The sequence below is a fragment of the Crotalus tigris genome, unplaced genomic scaffold (assembly GCF_016545835.1).
Source record: "Crotalus tigris isolate CLP2741 ecotype Arizona unplaced genomic scaffold, ASM1654583v1 scf7180000017952.28453644438:3035480, whole genome shotgun sequence".
Classification (NCBI taxonomy): Eukaryota; Metazoa; Chordata; class Lepidosauria; order Squamata; family Viperidae; genus Crotalus; species Crotalus tigris.
In genome coordinates, this window is record NW_024096741.1 from 12,644 (window position 1) to 27,554 (window position 14,911).

The 14,911-nt window shown below is 36.2% G+C and overlaps 1 protein-coding gene across 10 annotated transcripts in view; it reads left to right on the plus strand.

Moving 5' to 3' along the window:
* Positions 1 to 3,782: 3,782 nt before the first annotated feature.
* Positions 3,783 to 14,911, plus strand: part of SULF1 (sulfatase 1) — a 90,987-nt gene continuing 79,858 nt past the window's right edge. For 4 of the 10 annotated variants that reach the window (XM_039345379.1, XM_039345389.1, XM_039345388.1 and 1 more), the window contains exons 1-2: positions 3,783 to 3,916; positions 13,793 to 13,848. The gene's annotated coding sequence lies outside the window, so the exon portion shown is untranslated. Of the gene's footprint in view, positions 3,917 to 3,980; positions 4,017 to 4,459; positions 4,896 to 5,923; positions 5,979 to 13,792; positions 13,849 to 14,187; positions 14,280 to 14,911 lie in introns of those variants that run through there. The other 6 variants (XM_039345385.1, XM_039345380.1, XM_039345381.1 and 3 more) reach the window with 6 other exon arrangements.

Sequence of the window (14,911 nt, forward strand, 5' to 3'; positions counted from 1 at the left end):
ATTCCTTCACTTTGAAATAGCCTATCCCTGGGAATATGAACTTTTGGGGGGTAAGCATTTGTCATATGAGCTAACATTATAGGTTACTTTATTCAGCTACTACTATGCATGTTAGATTTCTAATATTATTTGGTTTTGTTATACAAATATGTGTAGTTTGTAGCAAACTGCTGAGAGTTTCTTTCACTGCAGCAACAATAAAATAATACTAGTATACTGGATCTAGTATAAATATTTACACGCAGAGTAGTTGCTTTGCTACTGAATGACAATATTGATTCCCATCCTAGTTTCTCACCCAAGTGAATTTAATTACATTTCTGCAAAGTTCAGGTGGCGGGTCCCAAGTTTGCTTGTATTTCCTCTTGTGAAAAAAAGAAGAATTTTGGCAATATGATATAAATGGTAGTAATGGCAGCATAAATCATAGAATTAAATGATCTGCCAAGTTAAAAGTTCATGCTAATTGTGGGAAAAACATCAGAAAAGGTAGTATACATCAGAGAATTTACCAACAATGGAGCTTGCACTTTAGAATTATCCCAACCTATTGCTGAGTGTGTCATTTATTTTGTTTCAAATCTGATCAGAGTAAGGTCATTGTGACCTAGTCAGGATTTCATTTTCCCTTCGCCATTTATGGTGGGTTGTTTGACTAAAGCAGTTATAACAATCTCTTTCCAAATCTCTAAAAAATATGGAGTTAGGAGATAATATGCAAATGTATGTTGCCTCTGACCCAGTTTACTTGTATGGAATGCTATGACCTTTTAAAGAATGTGTTGCTTTTTGCCTGCGTGTGCTGGCTGAATTCTTTACTTGTTCCATTCAATAGATCCAACAGACTTCAAGTGCAGAAGACTTATGAACAGACTTTGATATCATAATCTGCTTAAAAGATCTTTTGAATTAGAATAAATTAACTTATTTGACCAAAAACCTTATCTACATTTATTGCTGACAGGACGGCTCTTCTGAACATTTTGTGTAAAAATGAACTTGTGATTTATGGTTTTTATAATTAGACAGGATAGATTATAGAAAGAACAGTAATATCATGTAATACTAGGGACAGAGGTTAAAATATATTTGGATGTTTTGCTGAAAGCCATTTGTATTTTTCTTTAACTTTTCGTTTCTTGCACTTTAGAAATAGTAGTATCTTAATTATTTCAGTATGCAAATAAAAGCTTTCTTTTTACTCATTCCATGTCTGCACCTTTAATTCACACCCAGCTTTTAATGCTATTTGCATTATTTGTAGTATTTTAGATATTTCTTGAGTAGATAGTATATACTTTGGATGTAGTGTTACTGACAAGATAGAGGTGAAACTGAAATCTGCAATTTCACAGATTTTTATATTTGGTACTCAAGAGCATGCAAATATAAAGACGCTAGAATATTCAAGCAAATGTAACAGAAATTAGTTTTAAAATTGCCTCAAGAGTTCTCCAAATAGATCACATTCCAGTAAGAAAAAAATAAAGTTTGTCTCATAGCTTTAATTGGGACTTTTTTACACTACTCAACAAAGTTTTATCATGGCCTTGCCACTTACCTTTCTCAAAAATATTGTCCATTTTTTTGTTTATCTGAGTTTAGAAGATTAGGGATTGTATTTTAGTCATACAGCATTTGTGAAAGCACTGCTCTTTTAATAGGCTGAAGCAGAGGTCACACAATCAGTTTTGGGAAGAAATAAAAGGAACCGAAATCAGGAAATATTCATTTTCTCCATTTACATGTCACTTACTAATTTGACAGAAAACACAGTCAATATTTTATGAAATAGCACTGGTGAATCTAAAATATTTTTCATAGACACACATTGATTTTACAAATCAAGCAAATCACATTAAAAAATATGCACGAAGCATCTAAAACAGTTAACATGTACAAGGTAGATTTGCATTTTTAATGGCAGTTCTCTTTTTAGAATTCCCCAGTTCAAAGAAATTCAACAGTTACCATCATCAGAGAGAGTACAGAGAAAAGCAACAAAGATGATTAGGGGACTGGAGGCTAAAACATACAGTATAAGGAACAGTTGCTAGAATTGGGTATATCTAGTTTAATGAAGAGAAGGGCGAAGGGTAACATAATATCTCAGGGGCTACCATAAATAACAGGAATCAAGCTATTTTCCAAAGCACCTGAAGGCAGGACAAGAAGCAACCTAGAACTAAGGAGAAATTTTCTGACAGTTAGAACGATTAATCAGTGGAACAATCTGCTTCCAGAAGCTGTGAATGCTGCAACATTGGAAGTTTTTAAGAAGAGACTGGACAGCCAGTACCATTTGTCTGAAATGGTACAGGTTTTCCTTCCTGAGCAGGTGGCTGGACTAGAGGACTCTAAGGTCCCTTCCAATTTGATGATGATGATGATGATGTATAATGCAGATTAAGTATTAAGACACTTTAGAAAGTAGCAAAAACCCACAGCCTTTTAAAAAAATATTTTTTTCACACTGGACTACAGTATTCGAAATCATGTCAAAAAGATCCTGTTGGTTTACTGATTTTATAATGTACACTTTCTAACTCTTTATTATGATGATTAGATCTGCTTTACAAAGGGCTGCAGTCCAACACAAGAACACACAATAGTAATTTTCCTGGAATATTATTTTAATTCTATGCCTTCAAATGAGACTTTTTACAACTATCTGGACAAGTCCCTGAAATTTTCTTGCCAACGTTTTTCAAAAAGTGGTTTGTTCTTGCAGAGAGACAGAGAGATGGGCCCAAAATTACACAAGTAGCTTTTCTTCCTAAGGGAGACTAGAACACAGTTACCCCCATTTCTAGCCTTAACCATTACAGCAAACTGATTTATATGGTTTGTTTAATTTTAATTAAGTACCAGTTTTACGACTGGTTGACCCCTCAGATAAAGCCCCTTGCTGGTACAATGAGTGCACAGAGTAATGCTGTAAACTGATCCCCAAAACGAGCCCTACTGACTTCAGGAACGCTTATCCTACGGAAAAAGGAATGAATGCAACTGCAGAAATCAGTCCTGGATGATAGAGGTTGGGAGTGCATCGCGTTGAATTTACACCTGTATCTAGGGCAGGGAGCCAACCGGACCTTCCCCCTTTTCTCCTAGATAGGGGGGGGGGGTTCCTCAACCTTGGCAACTTTAAAACTTGTGGACTTCAGCTCTTAGAATCCCTTTGCTGGCTGAGAGATTCTGGGAGTTGAAGTCCACAAGTCTTAAAGTTGCCAAGGTTGAGGACCCCTGTGACCTAGAAGATCAAGACCTATCGCCCGCGGTCATGAAGGGAAAGCGGCTGGGGATTTTGCAATGCTAACATCCCAGGATAGCGCAAAAGAAAAGCAGGATAAGATTCTCCTCCAGATCTTCATTTCCTCTCAACAGAGAGAGGTTTTGTCTGACCCGCTTCCCCCCCTCAGTTTCTCAATGGGGTTTCCGCACATCCCTGCGGTCGCTGAGGATTTCGCGCTCTCTTTCTATCTTGCAGCGATCCTTGGGGAATGCAAGAACTGGGGGAACGCCACCGCGTCACCGCCGACCGCCCCAGCAGCGGGAGGCGGGCTCCCCTCCCTTCTACCTTCTCCCCCCAAACCCGCCCACTTTCTTTTTAACAGCCGCCTTTTCCTTACGGCCACTCTCAGGTTACTTGGCGGAGAGCGCGCTCCGATCGCCGGCCTGTTTTTGTTTCTCTCGTTTCTCCCCCCCCCCTCCACCCCGCCTCGACTCCGGAGCCACCCAGCGCCGGCGATTGGGCAGCCGCGTCTTGACACCGCGGCGCGCCGAGAGGGTCGGGGACGTGTTTCAACAGATGGTCGGGGTTAGCGTGTCATCTCGTTCGAGTGGGGATTAGGGGAGCCAACGGCTGTCGACCCGGAGCTGTGTGGTCTCCTCTTCCCAACTTAACCAGCCCAAGGTGCCTTTTTGGTTTCCGTCGCTTGGGGGGGGGGGGAGAGAGAACGGGGTGCGAAAGAAGGCGCCTTTTCCCCTCACGCACAGCAGCAGACGCTCTCCAGGTAAAGGGGCGAAGAAGGCATCGAACGAGTCCCCCCCACTTTTCTTCTCCCACCTTTCCCCCCCCCCGCCTTCCCCCCACTCCTGTTTGAATGGGGCGCGCGCGTGGTCCACTTGTCAAACGCCGCGACTCTGGCCACCTTCTCAAGACCGCCGTTGTAGAGCTGACACTTAAGATTGGGCAGCCTGAGATGCCTGCCTGTCCCCGCAGAGCTAACACGCTCCGCGACACGGCTGGAGGTCAGACTAGGGAAGGTGTTGATTGAGAAAAGTCTCGTGCCCGCGGGCAGGAGCGGGGGTGGGTGGACGACGCGTGTCTCCCGCGTGCACACGCTTCCGAGTTCATCTCTCTCTCTCTCTCTCTCTCTCTCTCTCTCTCTCTCTCTCTCTCTCTCTCTCTCTGAGCTTTCTGATGCGGAAAAAAAAAAGTCCAGTTCGCCACTGTTTTTGCTGTGGTGCAGTACATCTTCCGACTGCATGCACACATTTTTCCAAAATGAGTTATCCCCAGATATGTTTCTCTCTGGGAAAGATTCCTTTTTGGAGAAAGGGTAATATAAAGTCTGTTGGAATTGGCAGTAGAGCAGTGTGCGTTTGTTCTTTGACTTTGGGGCATAGTAGGGGTGTTCCTCGTAAGAAAGAAAAAGAAAGAAAGAAAGAAAGAAAGAAAGAAAGAAAGAAAGAAAGAAAGAAAGAAAGAAAGAAAGAAAGAAAGAAAGAAAGAGGGCTGAGCTGGTGAGGGGATGCTAGTGTCTTGGCAGAGCTTTCGCATCGATTTTCCAAGTAAACGAAGGGAAAGGCTAAAGACAGCAACTGCCCAGCAGCGTGAAGTAGCTCCCCGCGTAGCTGTGACACTGCAGTGGGATGTAATTCATATAAAGGTCTGTTTGTGAAAGTTTTACCAGTGGCTGCAAACTAAGTAGAATCATCATAGCGGTCGTTAAAATCTAACTGTATTTATAGATTCTAAGCAAGCTATCTGAATTGTTAATTAAATTTGAAAGATTGTTTTTAGTATGGTGATTAAAAAAGAAGCAGAAATCTAATTGGGCATGGATTCCTGTTACCTGTACTTCCACTAGATGTCTTGTGATGCAGAGATTTCTCTCAAGGTGTTCTAATACTACAGCTTGCCTTATTAAACAGGCAGTTGTATAGGATCCAAGAGATGCTAATTGAATAGGGTATGATTAGGGTAGGCATTTATGTGGGGAATGCAAAAGCCAGTGTACCTATTAATACGTTGCTAAATTATAATTCTCCCAAAATATGAATGTATATAATTCCTGCATTTTTTCATGAGTACAGAAGAAAGCCCATCACCTCTCCCTGCTTTTGTAGCTAGAATTCCCTGTGCTAAATGAAAAATTGGAAAGTTATTTGGGCAACTAGATTATGGAGATGGGTCTGTTGAATGTTCTTGTAATTCTGGCATTTGATTTTGGCATTTGATCAAGTGTCAAGAATCCATAAAGCAGCTTGAAGGAGAAATTTGATATATCAGCCTCCCCCCCTTCCAAATATATTTGTTGCCTTTCATTTTTGATGCATGCCATTACAAGATAATGTCTTTAAAAATAACTCCTCCAGAAGTGTGTGTGTGTATGTATCAAAAACTGCTAATTAGTTGAGTTAAATTATTAAAGCAAAATATTTAGTTTTCCACTCCACTCAAAGATGTGATGTAAACTTTCCTAGATTCTTAGGCTGACAAGAAGACTACTTGTAAATGTATGACATCCATGCATCAATGAGATATACAGAAACATAGTAAGTGGTTTCCAAACAGCTTTAATTTGGTAAAAATTTAGAATTTGATAACCACACGGTTAAAACAAGGGCATGAATGGTAAGATTACTAACCTGAAGTTTGTGCACTGATGCAGTGTAACTGCTGCTTGTTTTCTAGCTGTATTCCAGACAACTCAAGTATATAACCTGACCTTGTGTCATATATTTCAAAGGTAAGTCTCTTACTGCATGTTGTGCTAAGGCATGTTTTTTTTTTAAAAAAAAAAATTCTGTTGAAAAATGGACTGGCAAGAAATATGTTAAAAAAACAGATTACACAAAACACTAGGCTAAAACATAACTGCCTTGTTGATCAATATGGCTAGTCTTCTGCTGTTAATTCATCAGTCATAATTAACTAAAGGCTAGCATAAATAAAACTTAAGCCAGTACTCACATCTTACAGTTTAGCATATGGTAGCAAGGTTGGCACAATGCATAAAGTCCAAATTTAGAAAAATCCACCATGGCATAATAGAGTAAGCAAATCTAAGCAGTATATGTGATGAAATTTTATCTGATGCTAAATGTGCCAATCATTGCAACCTTATAATATTCTTTGCAAATTCCAGGATGCTGTATTTCTGTTTGATAGGACATAGTAGAATAAATTGAATGTGAAACCATCTTTTTACCTCACTGACCTGATGGGACTTCTTTAAAAAAAGGGGGGGGGAGGGAAAATGCCTCCAGCTCTTTGTCAAGCTGTAATCTAGGGTTCCAGATGGTAAATGTTCAAAGGAATATTTATGGCTACTGCTGCATACCTCTGGTTGACATTTGGTTCCTTCCTGACAGCACTTATGCTGGGCACAAACACATGAAGTTCCCATTAGTAACTTAACAGCTGTAAAACTATTCAGAGAGCTTAAAGGATGCTGCAATATTAGATTATTTCAAGAATAAGAAAATATTCTCAAATGCTAGGGAGAACCACTTGTGGCTGGCAAAGCTGCCAGTATGCAAAAAGAGATTCCAATTTCAATTTCTTTTTCTCAGTTTTGAAGCATGTTCCTTTTTAAATGAAAAGTTGAATATACCAAATGAGTCAAATGCTTTTATGCAGAATGGCTAAACTGCCAAATTTGGACAAGAAAAGTGTCAAAACACTGCTAAGCTTATTAAATGGTTTTAGATGAATTAAGAATACAGGAAATTGCCTTATACTGGCTGGGTTTATATAACCAGCTCAGACAAAATGTAGTTTGTGGCCAAACATGTTGCTTGAACTGTGGTGTGACCCTGACCAATAGTGGTTTACTTAGTAAACCATGACATAGTATATTGAAGGCAGGCACAGACTTAGTATTGGCTTGTTTTAGAGAGGATTTTTTTCCTATTTATATCTGGAGATGCCAAACTATTGACATGACTACTGAGCTGGTTTTTTTCTAGGTTAATAGGAAGCTTTATACTTAATCAAATCATAGCCATCTGGCTATGAAAAGTAAAAGGTTTCCAGGCTTTATGAGATTTTCTTTCCTCCTCAATACTAAATAGAAAAAGCTGACACTGATGCTGTGAAGACAAATTTCTTGGCTGAGGAATAATATGATATGAATAATGGAGTGATCGTGGGCACGTCTGGAAAGAGTTGAATTGAACTAAAAGAAGCTTTTATATCTTTTTTATATGCTGGTTTAGGATTTATAGTCTAGCGTCCTCACTTGTGATTAGATTCAGAAATGTAATTTAATTGAACTAAATAGTAATTCATTTACCAGCTCATTTCTCCTTCCCTACCTCTCCTGCAAATGGCAAATGCAGTAACTTCTTTGAGGCACAAGTACTTTGATGTACATTCACATCATTGTGTATTGGTTTATTACTTAGCAGGATATCTCTCTCCTTTGTCAAGATAGAGGAACCTGGTCTACTCATCATATGTTGCTTGATACTTTTATGATTTGAGCTTTTTATTAGCCTAGGTAATTTTTGCTGAATAATTTATAAAAGTATATGTACATTTTAAAAATGTGCTGAACCAGTGATAAAGACATGTCATCTCATCTTGTCAAGTTTCTGAGTTTCCCTAGAGAACTTGAAAAGAAATTATTGGCTCGTTTGAAATAGCAGCAGATATTGGAAAAATAATTATATCAAATTATGGTTTTCACTCAGAGTAGGAATTAATGAAAAGAAATCATGAAATACATTGAAATGTAGTGGCTTAGTATTTTCAAATATGGAAGGTATTATATAAAACCAAAGCTCTCAAAGGAAGTTAGTCAGCCATGGGAATAATGATTTTTGAATCATTTTCAAATACTGTTCTCACTAAGTCTTATATTACAAAGGATTTTAAAGACATCATTATCAATGTTTTGAAACTTGCATAGTCACAATCAAATAGTTGTCTAGGCAGATCATATTTTGCTTTTTTATGTTACTACTGGGTGGTAAATGGATATATTGGTTGTTGTCCAGTTATGTGCTTTTGCTAGTGAAACTAGACAAGTTGATTTCAGCTCCCATCCACTCTCAGGGTCTGCAGATGTTCTTTCATCTTTCCAGAATAGATTTTGACAATGTGAAGTGTTAGGCAGATTAAAAATCCATCATGCTCATGCAAGTCTGCTTGTGTGATACTGGATCCTGTTATATTATTACAACATTAAACTGGATTATTTGTTCTGATTTCTCATGGTTTGGAAAATAAAAAAATGACTTCTTGATACCAAAGGATTTATCTTTGGATTTACCACATACTATGCTGTAAGAGCTAGCTTTGTTCTCTGACTACAGTAGAAGCAATGTCATCATCCCTGATGTTTAGTCAAAATGCCATAAGCATGTTAAAGGAATCCAAGAAGATAGGATAGTGTTGGTATTCAGGGAAGCTCAAAATGCCTGCATTTGCTGACCTTTGTTGATAATATGCTGCTTTACCCTCTTGTTGCAATGGAGAAAAATACAACAGCAATAATCTACAGACTAGCTTTTTCCAGCTACACTTAGAATTTTCAGGCATTTATGCTGTCTCCTCACATGCACACACAGGTTACTACATGGGATGGTAATGGGGGAGAGAATATTTCACTAATGAAATACTTTAATAGTTGAAATTCATTTAAGCTTAAAACAGCATGAACGAGATGTTTTGAGATTTGTAGCCAATATCTGGCCTATTCCTTGTGAGCATGATTTTTTAATAAGCTTACTGATGTTGAGCAGTTACCTCATTTTCCCCTCCTCCCATTTAATTACAAAATCAGTTCAAAACCTTCACAACCCAGTATTATAAATTGTGTTGAGAAACTGAATGGTAAAAACATTAATACTTCGTATCTCAACAGTAACTTCTTTTACAATACTCTGTCTACTAACAAAAATCACTGTGCCTTATAAGTACTTCCTAACAGTCAAAGTAGTTAAATAGCTACTTTTTACTATTTACTAAAGAAGATGATTGAGGTGATGAGCTGCCATTTATTGGAGATATGTTCAAGCAAATGCTGACAACCTTCAAGGGTCTTTAATTTGGATGTCTGAATATAGCAGGGAGATTGGACTTGACATGGTCCTTTCTTATTTTGTGCAAGGAAATATAGAATATTTTTTCTTTAGTATGTTTCTATGAAATCAAAATTTATTAAAAACGGTCAAGTTAACAGTTACTAATTAAGAATTGTAAACCACATTTACTGCCTATTTGTCAGACATGAACCACCTAACCCACTCTTGCAGAGTTCAAGCTAACTATTTTATTATGTTCTGTTTATAATACAGGAATTTCCCTGATCTGGCAGCCTCTTGCGAACAATTACATAAGGCTTCCAGGAACTTGGGGTGGGAGTGGGGAGTTGGACCTATCCCTTTTGCAGTTGTGCAGTGGCTCACTAACTTTGTGTTTGATCTTTCCCCCCTACCAGGTTGGGTGGTTCCCTATACTCTTCATGCTAGCTTGATTTATAAGTCACTTTTCAGAGTGAGATGGATGGCATAGAAATTTATTAAATAAATAAATGATAACGTTGGGCTTTGGTAGGGTCACAACTTATTATACAGTGAGATGCATATTACCTCCTTATCATTGTGTACATTTGAAAAAAAAAAGCCTCATAGGAATCAGGTGACTTGCACCACAGTTTGATTAATTTAAACAATAAAAACTCTCCTTGTTAATATGGAGTAGGATACTTATATAGTCCTGAAAGCATTTAGTGACGATATGTGAATGTGTAATTCTATTAATTATTACTCTATCTGAAGTGCTGAATTTAGTATCTAATAAATGACTAAAGAGCATTTTGCCTTTAGGATGTTGTCTATTTAAGAACTGTCCAAGAAGCACAGTCACATCTTATAGACATTTTAGGATACAATTCCTATAAACTTCAGTTATACTGAGTAATAGTTTTGGATTATTGGAATTGTAGTCCAATGCATCTAATTAACATCAGGTTGCCTAATCTTACTGTAAATGTTTCTCTGGCTAGAGACAGCTTATCACACAAACAGTGCTATTGCAGCTTTTGTCAAATAAAACCCACCTCATACATTTATATTATCATTAGACATTCATCTCATGATTGTAATATAACATTTCCATATGCAGTTTTAGAACAATTTAATTGTAGCAGTTGGATGGTTTAATATACTACGAAAGAATGAGAAACACCACATTTTCTGGAGAATCTGCAAGTAATAAATTGATGGATCGATGTGTTGGTTATAATTTTATAATTTTTTAAAATAACTAATTTTTATAATTTCTGAACTTACTAAAATGTATTGACTTTCTATGTGCTAGTTAAGCTTTATTCATCTTTGCTAAAGAGCATTGTTTCCAGTTTCAAAACTTAGGGCAAAAAATAATGATAGTATTACAGTAGTTTTGTATATTATCTGGCTACCCATTGTGGATAAAGTACCTTAAAGCACTTTGCTGGTCAAAAATATTAGATTCTTATGGAATAATCACTCCAAAAAAATGGGATGTCAAAACTGGCTCCAAATTTTGGAGTTGCTGAGATACAGCTGAATTATTTACTTTCTATTTGTCCAGTTTGCATTATTTCCTATAAGAAGGCAAGACAGGTGAGTGCTGATGTTCCTCTTTCTACTACATATAATGACCCCATAATTGGAAGAAACAGGTGAAAGAAAAGAAACAGAATAAAAATGATAGATCAAGATGGTAAGTCTGATGTGGTATGAATCCTGTCAGACAACTCAGATTATAGTATGAACCATGAAGGAATGAATATGTTACAAAATGTTTACCAATTGTAGTTATTAGTATCCTCTCCAAATCTCTAATGGAGCAGTTGCTCTTCTTCTCTGTGCTACTGAATCACTGAGAAGAATGTCTTACCCATAGCTATTTTCTGCCATTAGCTATTGTATGTCCTAATACATGAGATTATTCTTATGTATTATTATTAATTATGCATTATTCCTAAAGAAGAAAGTATACAGGTGGAAGTCTAATATCTTAAAGAATAACCACAAAAATAGATATTTCACATTAAGAAATAAATACTTTTTTTATCCTAAACGCATGTGTTTTAAAAAAGCAAACAATTAAACAAGCAAAGTATTAATCACTTTTCTTCAATTAATAACCCAATTAATAATCAGGGATTACAGGATTGTAGAAAAGGGAGTAATAGTGCCCCAAACATAAACTTACTTGAGCAAAGAAAAATAAAGTTTTGATTCTTTTGAGATCTACAAATCTTTTTCACAATAACATAATTGAATTCCACACACTTTCATGTAAAAATTGAAAAGTAAGACTCAGATACTAAAACAGAAGGGACAAGAGAAGTGCTACAGCATTTCTTGATACTGTTTTCTTGATACTGTCAGACCTTTTTCAGTTGCCCAGGGTATTGAAGATTATTCAGTCCCAAATTCATTACAAATGTAAATTCTCCATTTCAATTACTATGGAAAGCAATTGCCAAGATGAAATCATACAGCTGTGTGTTCATTAATTAGTCTATGTGAAGATTTGAAAAGGTGATTTGCTTCTGTTAAAACTTTGATGAAGCAGCTCATCAGAGATAACCAGCAGAGGTATCCAGAGGTATCCAGCATAGAAAAAAAAAACATGTTTGGTTAAAATGAACTGGCTAGATAAAATAGAAGTATTGAGATGGAGCTCTGTTTTTTTGTGACATGGAATTGAAGAGGATCACAAATTAAGACCCACCTTCGTCAGCTGTAATAAAAAGGACAAAGTAGACATACAGCTAAGGAAAAAAATGCAAAAGGTCCACCTGGAGGAATGTGGTAATTAACAGAATGAATTTATTCTTTTCTCTTGCTCTTCAGAGGAAAATACCTCTTCTACAGTTGTTCTTTGTTTTATGGGGAAATCTCTCCCAATTTATATTTCAAATTATGTTATACTGGCACTAGGATCAAACCACATCATCTTTATGTATTTGATTGGTTTCTTGCATAAATAGGTGCACATATGGTAGATCAATTATAATAGCTAGAAAATACCTGTAAAATGGAAAAAGTACTTATAATATGATAGTTTTCTTTGTCATTCTTAAAACTTGAATAGGCAGTACTTATTGGCTGATTTTTAACTCATCTTTCAACTCAAATATCCCACACTTAATTTTTTTTTATTCTTAGGTCCATCGTTAAGTTATTATAACACACAACTTTGAAATAATAATTCATTGAAATATATTAAGCAAATAATCAGTCTAGGTAACCGATGCAGAATTGCCTCTTTTCCCATAAATAATCTTTGCAATTGAAATTTGAAATTTGAATAAGGAAGGCTTAATTAAAAGGATATTGAATCAATAAAAGGAACAATTTCTGTAGTACTTTTTGAGATGAGACGAATTGTGGTATTACAATGCTGAAATGTCTAAAAATGTTCATTTTTAATGTATAGATTATTTGGAGTATATACTCAATCCTAATAAAAGAAAAAACACAAATTCCTTTAATTTTAAAGGATATGCTTGTTCATTGTATTCTTTAATGTCTGACAGGACCTATGGAAAAGTTGGTGTTGGTTATATGCAGAGAATGCCCAGCTTTTTCTGTTTGCTTCTTGTAAATGCCAAATGAAGTATGAAAGTCCTGAATCATTATTTAGGCACAGGACTCAGTCCACAGGACATGGCTTGGGTTAAGAGTTTTGATGTTTGCTTACTGGGCCTTTTTCATAAAGGTTTAACTGCTATCTTATTCACATCTAGATTGTACTATTGCAATGCACTGTTCTATAAGAGTTTCCAGAAATTCCAGCTTGTGTACTGCAGTGGCTACAATGGTTTTGTATTAATTTCTTAGAACATATTATACTAATACATTTCACTTGTCTTGGCACAAAAAATGTTGGTTATTACATGTGAAGCTCAAAATATCCAGATTATCTGTAAGGTTGCCTTTCTATGCACTGTAGTCAATATTTGATATTTTGCTATTTGTTTCAGGATGTTTAGAGATGCTGAGGAGATATTAGAGTAATGGGTTTGATATTTGCTCCATACTTAAAATTTCAAAAAGCTGTAGAGACTGATTTATTCTACTGTATTTTATGTTGAGAACTTTTTGCTCTGTAAATGCATTTTTAAATTGATTGGTATTTCTTAATGCAATTACTTATGGGCTATGATTTATGTTGGGATTAGCTGTATAGGCTACTATGTTCACTGATCATAACCTGTCTTGCTATGCTGCTCTAGTAATTGCCAGTTACTTTCCTTCTTATGAGTGAGTCTTTCTGACCTACATGTACGCTGTATGTGTATACAGTAGGCATATGCAGTTCTACTATTTTACCATATTTTTAGTCACTTGAGATAGAAAAGTTTCAAGCCACTCTCATCCAATAGCCTGGAATGAAAAAGGCCTATTCTCATCTGGCAAATCTACTTTTGATGTCAGATTTTCAGTCCAAAACTTTCATACATATCTTTTTTATACATCTTGTTGTCTGATATTTTTTTTAAAAAAGTTAATTCTTAAAATTCTTATTTATGGGCATTTTTTTTTCTTTCCACAGTTGATTGCACACTGATGAATGCTGATGTTTGATGTTTGTTTCAAACTACAGGCGAGGTAAGCAAAACAATTTTCCTAGAGAATATTGGGATTTGATAACATATTCTGCATGCTATGAAATCAGGGTTTTTCTTAAAATTATAGTACCAACTTTGCATATTGCTATATTTTATTCATGCTAGTGGGTGGAGAAGAGCCTATGGTTAGGAGATGGACACTAACTTGCAATGGTCATTGGGGATATGAGAAAACATCTGGAAGTACTAACTTGGGAAAGGGTATCTTATGGCATCCTCATCTTAGGTGGCCAAACGTGGTCCTTCACTTCTTAATTTTATCTTAAGAAATTTATTTATTCTGGTTATGCTAAACTTTCCATGCACTTTGTACTCATAGGATGCTGTGGAATACTATATGACCTGACTAGGATGCACAATTCGTTTTACCTCTTCAAATGAAAAGCTTCCAGTTAAAAAAAGCCAAAGCTGGTAATTGGGGAAATATTGGTGGTGTAGTTCATTAAATTAAGACTCTTGAACATGTATCCACTTACCTTAAGCTACTCCTTCAATATTAAATAACAAGTGGTTATTAAGATATTTGGTTAAGGCTACTACTGTCATTGAGTGAATTAGTTTCTTACTGTTTAGACCTCAAGAAATATATTGCAAATGTTCTACTATTATTGTATTAATGTAAAAGTGGCAGTTTTAATTGATCTAAATGAATCCACATTGAGGAAAGTTGGTTTAATGCATGCTTTCAATTTCAGAAGAAACTTTAAGGCCAATAGAATAACAGTAGTCCTCAACATACAACCACAATTGAGCCCAAAATTTCTGTTCCTATGGGAGACAGTTAAGTGAGTTTTGCCCCATTTCCCAACCTTTCTTGCCACAGTTGTTAAGTGAATCACTGGAGTTGTTAAGTTGCAACATGGATATGTTCATAGGAAAAGAGAAGATTTGTAACTGGGCCTGAGAACTTTCTGTATTGCAGGTGCAACACTTTAGTATATTTGGGTTCAAATGGAATAGCTTGTCTTTCTATAATTTTCATGTCCATGAAAGACTTATTTACTTTTTGACTGATCCTTATATGTCTTAAAATACTGACTTTT